Source organism: Odocoileus virginianus, chromosome 32 (genome assembly GCF_023699985.2).
Source record: "Odocoileus virginianus isolate 20LAN1187 ecotype Illinois chromosome 32, Ovbor_1.2, whole genome shotgun sequence".
NCBI lineage: Eukaryota > Metazoa > Chordata > Mammalia > Artiodactyla > Cervidae > Odocoileus > Odocoileus virginianus.
The window spans coordinates 14,880,064-14,896,769 of record NC_069705.1 but is presented as its reverse complement, the minus strand read 5'-3'; positions in this window follow the sequence as shown (position 1 = coordinate 14,896,769).

The following is a 16,706-nucleotide window of genomic DNA, read 5'->3' as shown; positions in this document are numbered from 1 at the left end:
TCTAAAAAGGATCCTTGCTGCTATCAAAAGGCAGTTACTCCGCCTGGCTGAGGGCCCAGCACTGGAAGAGGTCATATGACCTGGAAGGGTAAGCTCAGGGTCTGTGATTTAAGTGAAGATGGAGGTTCTTAGACCTGGAAAGTTTGGAAAAATTGAGTCATTAATATAAACCAATTGTGTTTGTGATTCCTGGACTAAAGCTTATTTCAAAGATTTTTTTTTTTTTGGATGCAGACCACTGTTAAAATTTTTATTGAATTTGTGACACTATTGCTTCTGTTTTATGTTTTGGTGTTTTGGCTGTGAGGCATGTGAGTCCTTGGTTCCCCTACCAGGGATTGAACCCTCACCCCCTGCATTGGAAGGGCGAAGGCTTAACCACTGGACCACCAGGAAAGTCCCAAGACTTACACTGAAGAGGTCGTTAATCATGCAACAGGAAAATTTAAAGGATTCTTGAAGGACCAATTCAAGGCAAGGTCCTGTGGGGATTCCCCACCCGCAATTCTTTCTCTTGATCCTGGGAGAGAAAGACCTTTAATTCTCCTTGTTGCAAATAGTTAGTCTTGCAAATGTAATTCTGATGTTGTAAAAGTGAGGAATCTTGTAAAAGTGAGGAATCTTTCTGCTAATGTGGAACTAGAGTCAGAAGGAAGAAGAGAGATGCTTGTGAGTGATGGGTTTTCACAAAGAGCCTGGGAAGTTGGTGGTAAACACAGCTGGGGTGAAATCTTGGATTTTTCTCTGGGATCATGGCTTATCAGTTAGCTCTGTTCCATGAAGGTCATCCCCACTGGGAAATAGGAACTCAGGGCATGGGCAAAGAAGGTGGAATGCTTTGAAACAAGAAGGGAGAGATTTTCCTCTGGTCTTTGGAAGGTGTTAGCTTGAGGAAGAGAACAGTGGAATGAAAAATATTGTCCTGTGTCAAAGCTGCATAGGCAATAGTGAGATTTGCTCTGGATGAAAAATTGGAATCAAAAGTGGAAAAGGCAAACTTTCAACAGAACAAGTCTTTAAAAAAAAATTTTTTTTTTTTTTTTGTGGCTCTACCATGAGACGTGGGATCTTGGGTTCCTGAGCAGGGATCAAACCTGCATCCCCTACGTTGGAAATTCAGAGGTTTAACCACTGAACAGCCAGGAAAGTTCACCAGTAGAACAAGTCTCAAGAACAGACAGGTGTCTGAGTTCAGCTAAAGAATAATATTAGCTACTACCTTATTTTCTGACTTCGCTTCCTCCAGCTTTTGGTGGATGGGTCTATGATTTGTCTATGAAAACAAAAGTGAAAGAGTGTCTGACTTTTTGCGACCCTATGGATGGTAGCCTCCCCAGACTCCTCTGTCCATGGGATTCTCCAGGCAAGAACACTGGAGTAGATTGCCATGCCCTCTTCCAGGGGATCGTCCCAACCCAGGGAAGATGATTTGTCCACATCTATGGATTAAAATCCTGCCCTGGGTTTACACCTAAGTTAGCCAGAGACGGAGTGTAGCAACAATCTCGGGCTGTTCCCCATATATCCTTGCTTAATCCACACACGGGAACACAGGATAAGGTCCGGGTCTCACTGGCCCAGTTAGGATTGCTGGTTTCTCATCTTTCTCTTGGAGATTTGTTGCTGCTAAGTAAATGTTCTATCTGTGTTCCCAGTCGCCATGAACTGCTTGGACAAATGCCCTGGTTCCCGGCACACCTTGAACAACCCTAGAGAGATGTTTTAGCTGGAACTTTGATGCAGGTTTGTCGGGGGCATTCTTTATCCTCTGTCTGCATCTTTGTGGCCCATGTCTTTGCTCTGGTCATTGCTGCAGGAACCAGTCGCTGCAAATCTGGACTTCCAGGATGTTGTTTCAGTTGCATTGTCTACCTTTTCCTTTTTCACCCTGGGGATCTGTTAACTCCTCCGGGGGCTCCACTGGGCCATTTCAATGCATGCGCACACCTGTAAATATAAGAACATCAACTCCCCATTGAGTAGCGTTTGACAAAAAGAAGATGGGAACCAGAGGGAAAATACTCCCTTTTTCTGTCTTAAGTGGATACTGTGGGGAGAGCTGATGTGTTTAAGTCCTTGTTAGAATCAAGTCTCCATTGCCCAAAGCAGTTCTGTCAGTAATCACTGTGAGATTTCTTTTTCTGCACATCTGCCTGTTACCCTCTCCAGCCCCTAGCTCCTGCACCTTAGAATCACCTCCCAAATATTAATAAAAACTGCCTTCATTTAAGTCTTAGTCCCACACTCTGCTTTTATTAGGAAATCTAGCTAAAGTGTTTTTGTCCTCATCCATTTTCTTTTGTCAAAAGAAGGCGCTTTCCCCCCCACTTCTATCTTCTCTGGTGAAAAACTTTTAAAAAATAATATTTTTTTCAAATAAATTATTTTATTTTATTTGTTTTTAAAATTTTTGGCCATGCTGCAAAGAAGGTGGGATCTTAGTTCCCCAACCAGGGATTGAACCCACACCCACTACAGTGAAAGCACAGAGTCTTAACCACTGGACTGCCAGGGAAGTCCCCAAATAGACTATTTTGCAGCAACTTTGGATTTACAGAAAAATGTGAGGAGAGTATAGAGAGTTCTCATATATCCCATTATTAACACCTTACATGCGTATCATGCATTGGTTACCATTAATTAACCATTATTGTTAACTAAAGTCCATATTTCATTTGGAGCTTCTCAGGTGGTGTTAGTGGTAAAGAATCCGCCTGCCCAGTGCAGGAGATGCAAGAGATATGGGTTCAATCCTCGGGTCGGGAAGATTCCCTAGAGTAGGAAATGGCAACCGACTCAAATATTCTTGCCTGGAGAATCCCCATGGACAGAGTCTGGAGGGCCACAGTCTATGGGGTTGCAAAGAGTCGGAAACGACTGAAGCAACTTAGAATGCACACACGCTTTATTCAGACGTCCTTAGTTTTTACCCAACATCCTTTCTGCGTTTCAGGATCCCATTAAGGACACCACTTATGTGTAGTGGTCAGTGATGCCTTAGGTTTCTTTATCAGATTTCTCTACTCTAAAGTTACTTTTTTGCATACTTTCCCTACTTCGCTCTTTGGAAGGAAGTTTTTAGGTACAGCCCACACTGAAGAAAGGGGGAATTATGCTCTTGTTTCTTAAAAAAAAATTTTTTTTATTTTTAATTGGAGGATAATTGCTCTACAATGCTGTGTTGATTTCTGCCGTACAACGGTGTGAATCAGAGGTAAATAGGCACACGTCCCCTCCTTCTTGAACCTCCCTCGTTCTTGTTTCTTGAGGGCAGAGTATCTAGATGAATTATTTGGAATTCTCCTGCACAGGAGATTTGTCTATTCTGTCCCATTTATTTCTTTGTTCAATCATTCATAGATGTCACCAAGGACTCAAGGATGTTTATTCTCCTTTGAGTTATAATCCAGTATTACTTTATTTTCTTCTAGTTTCTACATTGGCCACTGGGAGCTCTTTCAGTTGCTTTCTGGATTCCTTTGCTATAACTCCGCCATTGTGTGTTATATTACATTGCGTATTGCATTGCAAGATGCTCCAGGATCATCTTATAAATTTTCTGTTGTAGTCTTAAAATTCACCATTGCTCCAAAGTGCCCTGGATCTTTTTATTGGAAGGTAAAGCTAGAAACCAAATGGTGGGTGTTAGGTGCTCTGAAAAGCCTTTTTAAATTTTCTTTTTTATTCTCTTATTTCATTCTCTAAACAGAAGTACCTCTGTTGTTTGTCTTAACTGAGTCTGTCATATCATGTCTACTTTTCAGGACATAGTATCTGTTTCATCGGGTATTATCTATTCTTAGAATAGATCATACCTTCTCTTACACTTGATTGAGCCACATTTGATTTTCCTAGGAGGCAGTGTGCATTTTTAACCATTTACACAGTCCCAGGATTGTGACAGGTAAGCGTGACCATGGAAATTACTAGCCTTGCCCTACTCCATACCCAACAGAACTGGCTCATGGGATGAAGAAATTACCTATTAAGAGGTCAGTTAAGATGACAACTTGAGGCCACACCATGTGGGACTAGAGTGCTTCATCCAAGATTCAATTTATGCCCTGAACCAAGAACTGACATGTGATATCATGCATCCCATAGTCAGAAACATGAGTCAAGAAACAAAAGGGTGAGAGCTGAATCCCTCTCACAAGCATCCATGCATCCTTAGACATTATTGGTTTAGAGGTTCTGGTTCCCATAAAAGAACACATGTACACAAGAGGATGAGTAAGGTTTCCACTGGGTTGTAATTGACCCTGAGCATTAAGAGAACTTCATCATTATATAGAGTGGCATAGAGGATATTGTATGAAACTCAGTGGTTACTGGGGTGTGTCTTGGTGTTTTCACACTTTGTGAGGATGATGAATGAGCATTTGGAGCAATCGTGACCTGCAAAGTTTAAGGCAATCAGGAGCTGAAGTTTCTCAGGGATAAAGGTTTGTGATACCCTCACAAGGAGCACACTTAAACCCATTAATGTTATGGCTGAGTGTAAGGAATATTTGGAATGGATGGTGGAGATAGGAGATGATAAAACAAGTTATGGAGTTGGGAACTGTTGCAGCAGCAAAGACTGGACTTTGTTTCACTAACCATTTCATACTGAGTCTTTCAAATGGAGCTTAGTACCATCATGAAGGCTGTATGATGACAAGAATTTACATAGGGTGTAAGTGGAGCCAAGTTGTTCAAAGGCTAAACTGTGCTTGACTTCTCTGATAGACATCTTTGTTAAATTTATGTCTCATATGACCTAATTAAGCATCAACGGCACTGTGGATTTCTTACTTTCTGCCCTAGGACTTTCCTGCTACTGTCATACAGATGCTAGAATGAACGCACTCAATTTTTCTGGTATATCTGAAAACCTGGACTTGCCTTCTGAATTAACATCCTTTGGGACAATCACTAACCAATGGGACAATGGAGCTCTACTGTGTTTCTAGTTGACGCTTCTGACAATTGTATGTTTCTCAGAACACTCAGCAAAATCAAGTTCTGGTTGCCCACAGGTGTGACCTTGATACATCATGCTGACAATAGCTTTACTTCCTTTTCTGTTTTCACTCTCTTCAGATTCTCACTCTACCTCTTTTGGTTTACTTACTAGCTAAACTACCTATTCAAACATCCTTGCATCAGGCTCTGCTTTTAAGATAATCCAGGTGAAAATGAACGGGTAGGTTTGTAGTGGTCTAAGGAAGAGGGAGAGAAAATTGCCTGTTATCTGAAATGACATAAAAATTCTCTCTCTAGCTCATGCTTCTGCTGCTGCTGCTGCTAAGTCGCTTCCGTCATGTCTGATTCCGTGTGACCCCATGGACAGCAGCCCACCAGGTTCCTCTGTTCATGGAATTCTCTAGGCAAGAATACTGGAGTGGGTTGCCATTTCCTTCTCCACTAGCTCATGCACTGGGTTCTAAATTTTTTTCTCAAATTCTATAGCCTGGGTAAATTTTTTTTTTTTTAATCTCTTTGCTTTTTCCCTTCACAGATTTTCATGAAGTTCCAGTTAGAAGTCAGGCTCTGTATGACAAGATCTGGAGAACAGAGAGTCATGCTCTTAATGACCTTATGAGGTCTTGGTACAGTGAAGAAATCTACAGAAGACCATGTGAGTGCGACTGTGTGTGTGTATGTGTATTTGTGTGTGTGTGCACATACACCCATGTGCACTGAGAACTTGGCCAGGGAGATGGGGAATAAAAGAATCATATTAAAAATGGCTTTCAGGTCTTTTCCCACCTGATCTTGAGTTCATATTGAAGGGCCAGGTATGAGCTTGGGGCAGCTGTGTGACAGCAAGAATCACCAGGCTGTTGCTAAATTGCTCACATTAGAGAGACTGAACCACTGACCCAGGTATGATTGAGGGATTCACTGTTGTCTCTGTTGAGACACAGGAGGCTTAACAATTCCTCCCACCTTCCAGGCAGGCTGCCTGCCAACCACTGCCCTGGTGGAGATCACGAAGGTTCATGATCCTCCAAAATGTGACCGTGATGCACAATCGCCAGTGGCATTCAAATAAACTAACAAGGAAATTGCACTTATTGTTGCCCGTATTCTTCAGAGCCAGCAAGCCCCTTGTAATTAACCAATGGAGTTAAGAAGTAAGGTTCAAGGCACCAACATTTGCTAAGTGGGGAGATTCATGTGACCGACTGATTTGATTGAAAGGCATTTCCCTGTGGCCCCGTGCCCACAGCAAAGCCGGCGAATATCAAGAGCCACGTACACATGTCGGGCGCACGCTGATGTGTCTACGCGCATGTGTGCTCATATGTGTGTGCACACACGTACTTTTAAAGGAAAAGAGCATGCTGTTATGGAAAAGAGCACCAATTCTAGGGCAAAATGACTGGTTCTGGAACAGCCCTGGTGATCCAGTGGCTGAGACTCTGTGCTCTCACGACAGGAGGCCTGGGTTCAATCTCTGGCCCGGGAACTAAGATTCTACATGCCACAACTAAGAGTTCAGATGCCCAAAGGAAAAGGTCCTGCATGCCACAACTAAGACCCAGTACAGTCAAATAAATCAATATATAAAATAAATTAAAAAAATATTTTTGGGTCTGAGTATAGGCTTGGCTCCTTGTGGGTAACTTTGGGGATTATATTAAATAATTCATTGAGTGGTATGAAGATTATTGTGTGTCTATAAAAGACATAATAGGTGCTGATAAGTGATAATATTATTAAAGTAACTACATTAAAATGTATTTCACATGTTACACAACCTTATAAAAAGACAGACTGAGGAAGAAAGATAGGGTTTTGAGAGAAAGAAATCAAGTACATGAGCAGAAGATGACATATGTTGGATGAAATATCCAAAGAGATCACAGGTTCATAGGAAAGTCCCACCCAGTACTGGGAGTCCAGGCATCTTATTTTGCTAGGTTTCTCTCTTTTCCTCCACTATTTCAACTGATAACATCATTTTTTTTTTTTTTTTGGCTGTGTGGCATGTCAGATATTGTTCCCCGACCAGGGATTGAACTCTCACCCGTTGCATTGGAAGTGTGGAGTTTTAACCACTGGACTGCCAGGGAAGTCCCAACTGGCAACATCCTTTACATAAAATTTTTCTTGAAAAAGGGGAAGCTGTCTTTACCTCTTATTTTGCTTTTCTCCTTTTCCTTTCCTTTTCTGGTTATCCGAATCCTACTTTTCTTAAAGGGCTAGTTCAAGTGTCTTGCTTTTTGAAGAGTCTGTCCCAACATGCAGCCCTCGGGGTCATTTCCCCTCAGACCTTCTGTAGCATCTATGGCCTGTATCACCTTCCAGGTAGCTCTTATCTGCAGTGCTTAGTTAAGGCACATAAATAAGGAAAGTATTTCTGACTGGGCTATAGGCATACAGAGAGCTAGATCTTTTTCATCTTTTCTTTTCTGTGCTAAGTATAATCCTTCATGCATAATAGAGGCTCTGTGAATGATATATTCTGCTATTGGTGATGATGATGTTGCCAAGAGATATTGTGCTGTTAATAATACTTTCCGAAGTCTCCTCACTGAACACCTACATGGAGATGAGTGGAGGGTACAAGTCTATATTATTGCCTCCAATTGATGTAATACAACTTCTGACTTTTGTATGATATTTAATATACCTTATCTCCTCTTACATAGGATCTATAAAAAACACTAATAACAGGATCCTCAAACATCTCTGTAAGGTAGAAAAAGAGTTATATTATTCCTGTTGGATGGACCATAATAACTAACATTTAATGGGAGTTTCCTCTATTCCAAGTACCATTTGAAATGTTTTTCTTTTGTATGAAAGCTTATTTAATCTTTCTAACAGTTTTATAATGTAAGCATTATTACTATCAGTTTTATACCGCATATGAATAAAAAAGGTAGATTATATTTTGTACAGTTTATACCCCCTTCCATGTAAGAGGCTCATGGATCCCTGCTCTTTGCTACTTGACTTTCTCATGCTTCCTATAGTTGAGATAGACTTCTTTGCACATGGAGATGATATCATCACTTAGGCCAATGAAATGTCAGTGGAAGAGACAGTAGGCTTATTCAATCATTTGCTTCCTGAAGCCATCTCATGGCTGGTCATTGCTTTATTTTGTTTTATCTTATTTTATTGGAGCATAGTTGATTTACAATGTTGCATTAGTTTCGTGTGTATAGCCAAGTGATTCAGTTATACATATACATATATTCATTCTTTTTCAGATTCTTTTCTCGTATAAGTTATCACAGAACATTAAGTAAAGTTCCTTGTTCCATACAGTAGGTCCTTGTTGGTTATCTATCTTATATATAGGAGTGTGTGTGTGTTCATCCCAAACCCCTGATTTATCCTTCTTCCTGCTACATTTCCCCTTTGGTATCCATAAGTTTGTTTTCAATATATGAAAGTATGTTTCTGTTCATTTGTATCATTTTTAAATTAGATTTCACATATGAGTGATATCATACAATATTTGTCTTTCTCTGACTTAACTACTCAGCATGATAGTTTTTAGGTTCACTCATGTTGCTACAAAGGCCATCATTTCATCTTTTTAATGGCTGGGTAATATTCTGTTTTACATATACATATGACACTTCTTTATCCATTCTTCTGTTGATGGACATTTAGGTTGCTTCTTGGCTATTGTAAATAGAGCTACAATGAACTTTGGAGTGCATGTATTGCTTCAGATTATGATTTTCTCTAGATATATGCCCAGGAGTGGGATTGCTGGATCGTATGGTAGTTCTATTTTTAATTTTTTAAGGACTCTCCATATTGTCCTACATAGTCTATGGCCATGCCACCCTGCTTTCTTATAATCTGTTATAATGCCTACATCTGTCAATAAGGAAGAGGCATAGAACAGAGCCGCAGAGCCTCAGGACCACAGCTGATCCACACTCACAATGTGACTTGGGTGAGAAACAGATCTTCACTGTGGCAAGCCCCTGAAATTTTTTTTTGGAGGGGTGTTTGTTGTGCAACATAAACACGTATAAGCTGCCTAACATGGAAGCAAGGTGATTTGTTCAAGGTTACATGGTTACTAAGTGCAAAACTCAAATTCAAAAGTAATCAGTTTGGTTTGAAAAGCCCCATATTTAACCACCCCCTCATCATGCTTCATAATAGATAAAGACACTAAAGTCTGGAGAGATCATCATCTCAGCTCTTCTAAATCATACAGGAAACTTTCCACTGAGTTTGGGCTAGGACCCAAAGCCCTGTTATTGCTGTTTTAGTCGTCAAGTCATGTCTGACTCTTTTGTGACCTCAGGGACTGTAGCCCGCCAGGCTCCTCTCTCCATGGGATTTCCCAGGCAAGAATACTGGAGACTGTGCCATTCCCTTCTCCAGGGGATCTTTCTGACCCAGGAACTGAGTCAGTGCCTCTTGCATTGGCAGGCGGATGCTCTACCACTGAGCCATGCTGGAAGCCCACTAAGCCCTGAGCGTTTCCGATGACAGAGTCAGGATCTCAACTTGCAGTGACACTATTCCCATCCCACTGGGAAAGTCTCATGGCCCAGTGGTAAGATGACTCTCTGAGGTGGAGCTGAAGTTGGCCAAACCTCCCTCTTCAGCATTCAGGCTTTGTCTCTGCGGTCATCCTCCTCCGAGGCTATTACTTATGAGGGACGAAGGAAGACAGGAACTGTGCAGAGCTATTTGTTTTCTGTGAAGCCAGGGGATTGGAAATGTTTTAGAAACATCTCAGGTTGACACGAAGGATAAAACGTTAAACGTGTAGAACCCAACATGGCCTCTCTTGGGACCCCTGTCTTGCTCACGGCCGGATCCACTCCGACGGTGTCCTGCAGACTGAATGAGGGAAAACGAGAGCCTCGTTCAAACAAAGGCTTGAGTACGATGGTAGTGAAGGCTCCGTGCTGAGTCCTGGGAGGGTGTTCATGAGAAAATGCAGCTTGAGTGCTAGTTTGCGCCTAATGCAATGTCAGTGTCTACTGGTGAAGGGTCAGCGCATTTGACGACTGAATTCAAGGCTTTTCTGTTTGGTTTTCTGTAGACATCAGCATCCCTAGGAATCAGAGAGGAACCCCTACTGAGAAATACATGAGTTTTTAAAACATTGGCGTATAGTTGCTTTATGGGCTTTCCAGGTGGTGCTAGTGGTAAAGAATCTGTTTGCCAATGAAAGAGACATAAGAGATGTGGGTTCAATCTCTGGGTTGGGAAGATACCCTGGAGGAGGGCCAGGCAACCCATTCCTGTATTCTTGCCTGGGAAATCCCACGAACAGAGGAGCCTGGCTACAGTCCATAGGGTGGCAAAGAGTCAAATACAACTGAAGCGACTTAGCACGAACATACATGGTTTCTTTGGTTCGTTGGTTTCTGCTGTTTAATGAAGTGGATCAGCTCTATGTATACATATATCTCCTCCCTCTTGGATCTCCCTCCTCCCCTCTTCCATCCCTGACTCCCCTTCCCCCAACGTCCCAGTCCTACGTGTACACATTTTAGGAGGCTACAATATAGAAATCACCACTGCCACAATTAACCTTAAAAATATTTCCTAGTTTTACCCTTTGGGATGCTGAACAAAATGGTCAGGCCATGATCGTATTAGATGGTTAATTTACTATTGCCTCCTAGGACTTCCCTGGTGACTCAGAGGTTAAAGCGTCTGCCTACAATGTGGGAGACCTGGGTTCAATCCCTGGATCGGGAAGATCTCCTGGAGAAGGAAATGGCAACCCACTCCAGTATTTTTGCCTGGAGAATCCCATGGATGGAGGAGCCTGGTGGGCTATAGTCAGTCTGTGGGGTCTCGAAGAGTTGGACACAACTGAGCAACTTCACTTTCACTTTCAAGTTGCAGAAGCAGAGACCAGGAAGGTTTCTTTGATCTGCCATCTCTAACATCCAGGATTTTCCAGATGATATTTGTGGCTATATGTGTTCAGTGGGTTTACCTGAGACTGTAGTATGCAGCAAACCAACAAGTTGGGAGCAAGGTGCAGATTTGCAGAGCAATGAACTTTTTATCCATACCCTTTGCTTCTGAGGAAGTGAAACTGATGCCTTGCCCTGTTGGATAAGGGATAATCACATCACATCCCACAGACAGAAACAAAACAAAGCAAAGCACAACACGTTGCCTCCTTAGATGAACTCAGTAAGCAAGAATACCCTGTTTGGAACTAGTCCCCCCAATAAAAGAAGGCTTGAGCTTTAGTTAGTGGCTATCTTTCTCATGAAAATAATTCTGTCCTGGACTTTTGCAATTCTGACTTCTGTACTCATGTGATGAGCTTGCATTTAGAACAATCGTGTGAGGAAACTGATGCTTTCCCACAAACTGATGCTTGTCTCCTTACCTATTGTGTCTTTGTGGGTTAGTTCGGGTCTTCCAAGAAGCAGATATGAAAACGGGATTAGATGTACATATGTTTTCTTCTGGGAAAAGTCTGTGACAGATAAAGGATGCGGAGGAGTTAAGCATCGCCCCCAACCACGATGCAGGTGTGACACCTGTGAAAATGGGGAGGGGAGAGAGGAGTGGGCAGAAAGTCTCACACTGCAGTGGAGATCTGTGGACATCTTGCCCAGGCTAGTGGGGAGTCTCTGAACCAAACTTACCCGTCAAACGAACCCCACACTGGGCAGGCATTGCCCACTTCTAGTCCATTATTGTCCTCAGTGACTGGGGAGAAGCAGCCCAAGGGACACGTGGACCACTATTCAGTAAAGCTAAAGATGTAATGGCTGGCTACTGTCAGTCAATTATTTTCCCTGCAGTTGGCCCTTTAAGGGATATTGGGCCTCCAGATATTGGTAACCTTATGACTTTTCCCCTTAAAAGCTGTTGTTTTTTTGGGTATCTCTTTATTCAGAAGGCTGGAAATCCCTGCAAAGCATTGCAGGGAAAAGTAACATAATGTACTTAACACTTTATAGTGTCTGAGTCAGAGTTGAAAATAATTTGTTAGGTGCTTATAAGTAGTCAACAGTTGTAGATGCTGGGTATAGCAGTGAATCAAACAAAAAAGTTTCCTTGCCCTCACAGACCACACATTCTCCAAGTGGAAGAAGGCAAGCCATAAATCTGAATATAGTTGACCCATGAAGAACACAGTGGCTAGGGGCACTGACCCCTTGTGCAGTTAAAATCCATGTAATAACTTTTGAATCCCTAAAAATTTAACTCGTAATAGTCTGCTGTTGACTAGAAGCCTTACTGATAACATACAGTTGATTAACCCTTATTTTGTATATTATCTGTATGTCTACATATGTTTTATGCATTCATGATATACCTAACTTGCTCGTAATTCTCTTGATATTTCTAGGCTATGTGGTTCATCTGTGGGTTTTTTCAATTGTTGCAAACCTCCAAATTTTTTCCCAATGTGTTTATGGCAAAACTCCACATTATCAGTGGACTCCTGTATTTCAAACCCATGTTGTTGAACGGTCAACTTTTTGTTTTGAACTGGTTAAGTGATCTGGAGTGAATTAACTCAGGGGGATGAAGCAAGAAAGGGGTATTACATGAGTAAATATATGAGGGAGATCTTTCAAAGAAGATGGTATTTGGTAAAAGACTCAAAGAGGGAAAAAGGAGGAGCTATGTTGGAAGAAATTTCTGCATGATGTTCCCACACATCTTGGACTATGTTTTCACAGGATTTTTGAGTAGTAAACAGGCTTGGGAGCTCAGGAAAGCCTTTCCCTTTAAGTTGGGTAGATTCATTTCTTGATGCATGTAATAAATATGGATGCTACCCCTTCCCTGAAGAATTTCTAGGATAATAAAGTTGCCTCCTTCCCCCAGAAAAGATTTGCTTCCATTCCAGGGTACTAAGATAACAGCTGTTTCTGGAGAGGAGGCCGAATTGACTTCATAGCAGTCCCCATGTAAGACTAGGCATCTCAGTAACTGAATGGTCCTCAACTGTGACACAAAGACGCATGCGCTACTTCCACCAGAGGCTGTTCCTGTTTCGTGGGACTTGGATGAGCAACAGAACCAATGCCAGCATCACGCATGTGCCGTCTGCTGCTCTATGAGTAACAGACTGTCTAAACCCATTTGGGCTTGTCTCCTTACTGATCCTCTCTCTTGCAGTTTAGCTATTGCTTGACTACTTGGCACCACGTGGGTATTTAAGGGAGAGGAATTCCAGGCAGAGGAAGTTGCCAGTGCAAAGATCTTGAGGTGTAAACATGCCAGGTTTACTGGATAAACAGCAAGAAGACCCATGTGACTGAGTAGAATGAGTTGGGGAAAAGTAGAAAGAGATGAGTCCAGAGAGGAATGCAAAGGGTGGGGGTGCAGATTATGTAGAAATTTGTGGGACATTTTAAAGACTTTGGTTTTCCAATCTTGGTAAGATACAGAAATCTAGGGAAGGTACTTTGAGAGGAGGAATGTAAAAATATGACATATTACAAGAAGCTCAGGGACTTCTCTGGTGGTATGGTGATTTAGATTCTGCCTGCCAGTGCAGGGCACACAGGTTCGATTCCTGGTCTGGGAAGATTACGCATGCCACGGGGCAACTAAGCCCATGAGCCACAACTACTGAGGCCACGCTCTGTGACAAGAAGCCACGGTGATGAGAATCACATGCATGGCAACTAGAGAGTAGCCCCTGCTCACCACAACTAGAGAAGGCCCAGTGCAGCAATGAAGACCCAGCGTGGCGAAAAACATTTAAAAAAAAAATTTCAGTTTTTTTTTTCTTTAGGTTCACTTCAGCAATCAAAGCAAAGCGTAGGAGGGCAAGGGCAAAGGCAAGGATACCAGCTAGGTAGTGATGGCTACAACGATGCTGGCTTTGACCAGGGTGACATCAGTGGGTGTGGTGTAAGTGGGCCGAATTGGGGTATTTTTGAAGATGGAATGAACAGATTTGCTGATGGACTCGATATGGATTTTCTGTAAGGGAAAGACAGGAGAAAATGAGGATTTGGTCAACAATTTGAAGATTCGGGTTGGGCTAGTCATTAAAATAGGATAACTCTGATTGGGACATACTTGAGGAGAAGGGATATTAGCAGTTCAGTTCCAACAGTTGAAGTCATCAGTTAGACATCCATATGCAGACATGACATCATAACAATATTAAGTAGAGATAAAGTGACACTTTTTGTTGTTGTTGTTGTTATTTGTTTGTTTTTGCTGCCTCATGCAACATGTGGGATCTTAGTTCCCCGACCAGGGATTGAACTTGCAGCCCCCGCATTGGAAGCCTAATATCCTAACTACTGGATAGCCAAGAAAGTCCCAAAGTAACATGTTTTTCTATTGACAGCTTTTGTGGGGCCAAATTGACATAAAATAAGCCATACATTTTTGTGTATAACTTAGTAAGTTTTGACATATGTATACCTTCATAAAGCCATTGTCACAATCAATATAATGTATGTTTCCATCAATCCTTAAAGTTTCTTCATTGCCTTTGTATTTGTTTCATCTGCCCTACTTTTATTCCCAAAGCAGATCACTGATCTGCTTTCTGTCATTATAGATACATAAATGGAATGATGCAGTATGTTCTCTTTTTTTGTCTGGCTTCTTTCACTCAGCATAATTATTTGGAGATTTATCCATGCTGTCTCATGTGTCAGTATTTCATTCCTTTTTATTGTGGAAAAGTGTTCCATTGCATGGATGTAACAGGGTTTATCAATTCACCTTTGATGGTTATTTGGGTTGTTTGCAGTCTGAGAGTGTTGCGAATAGAGCTGCTATGAAGATTTATATACAAGTGTTATGTCTATTTTCTAATTGAATTTTTTTTTTTTACTGTATATCCTAGATATAAGATCTTTGTCAGATATGTGGCTTTTGAATATTTTCATCAAATAACTTGCCTTTCCATCCCCTTAACAGGGCCTATCATGGTATTAAAGTTTTTAAATTTTGAAAAAGTCCAACATCAATTTTTTTTCTTATGTGGGTCACACTTTTGGTGTCTTTTCTAAAAATTCTTTTCCTGTCCTAGGTCCCAAAGATTTCCTTCTATGTTTTCTTCTAAAGGTTTTACAGCTTTATGTTATACATTCAAATCCATGATTCATTTTGAGTTAGTTTTTGTGTGTGATGTGAGGTCTAGATTGGAGTTCACTTTTTTGTCTGTGGTTGTCAGTTGTTCCAGAACCATTTGTTGAAAGGTCTAGTCTTTCTTCATTAAATTACTTCTGAAACATTTGTCAAAAATCAGGTGGGCATATTTGTGTTGTTCTTGATTATATTAACTATGTACAAAGTCTTAGCATTGGGTGGAGTGATTCATTCTACTATATTCTTCTTCAAAAAAATTACTGTTAGCTATTCTAGTTCCTTTGTCTCCATAGAAACTATAGAATAGCTTGTCTATAGCTATTAAAATCTTGCTAGAACTTTGATTCTTTATTACCAGTTTTAAGCAATTTGATTATAATATGCTTTTGCATAGTTTTGTACATGTTTATTGTTCTTGAGTTTCATCTAACTTCTTAAAACTGTATGTTTATAATTTTCATCAAAAGTGGAAAAATTTTAATTGCTATTTCTTCAAATATTTTGTTTCTCCCTTTTCATTATTTCTAGTTATCCACATATTAAGCCACTTGAAGTGCTCACAGATTTTTTTTTCACCTTTTTAAAAGTTATTTTTTCTCTTGGTGTCTCATTTTGGTTATTTTCTGTTATCATATCTTCAAGCTCACTATCTTTTCCCTGTAGTATCTAACTTACTATTAATCCCATCCAGTGTAGCTTTCATCTCACACTTTGCATTGATTAGTTTTCGTCTCACAGGTTCTATTTGAGCGGCTGTGATATCTTCCACGTCTTTAATTAACATTTGAACATATGGATCACTGTTACGATGGCTCTTTTAAAATCCTTGCCTGCTAATTCTAACATCTGTGTCCATTCTGGGTTGGTTTTGATTGATTAATTTTTCTCCTCATTCTGGGTCATATGTTGCTGTTTCTTGCAAAGCTGTGAATTTTACTTTTTTTGGGTGCTGGCTATATATTTTTTTTTTATTCTTACATGTATTTTTGAGCTTTGCTATGGGATGCTGTTAAATTACTTGGAAATAGTTTGATGCTTTCATTCTCCTAAGATTTGTTAAGTGAGATCTGAGTAGTTCCTCGTTCAGGGATGACTATTCCCCACTATCTAGGTAAGATCTTTCTGAGTATTCTACTCCATGCCCTGTCGGTCATGGTATTGAACCTACTGGAATCATCTAGAAGAAAAACTAACATGATATTTTTCAGTCTGGGTGGTGGAAATGGGCACTGTTTCTGGATCCAGTTTGAGCCCAGGCATTATTTTCTTGAATCCTTCTTGATTGTTCTTCTGTTTTCCTAAGTAGTTTACTCGTACACGCGCACTGGCCAGGATTCACCTCTGCAGATCTCTGACATTCTGTCTGTGTAGGTCTTCTATACTAGCTACGTTGACATCTTAGGACTCTCAATTCTGACTCCTCAACTCAAGGGTTATGCCAAGCTTTGCCTAGGTTCCCCCTCCCTGCATCATAGACTGGACATGTCTTTAAGGCAATGAACTTGGGCATTTGTAAGACTCATAGCATTGCTTTTTCTTCTAGATGATTCCAGTAGGTTCAAAGTGGGTGGAATGAAATTGACTCCAAGGTAAGGATTATTTTGTTATTGTTTGAAAGGCAGGCTTCTAAAGAGACTTTCGTATATATAAAGGTAGTCTTTTTTCTTCTTCAATAAAAA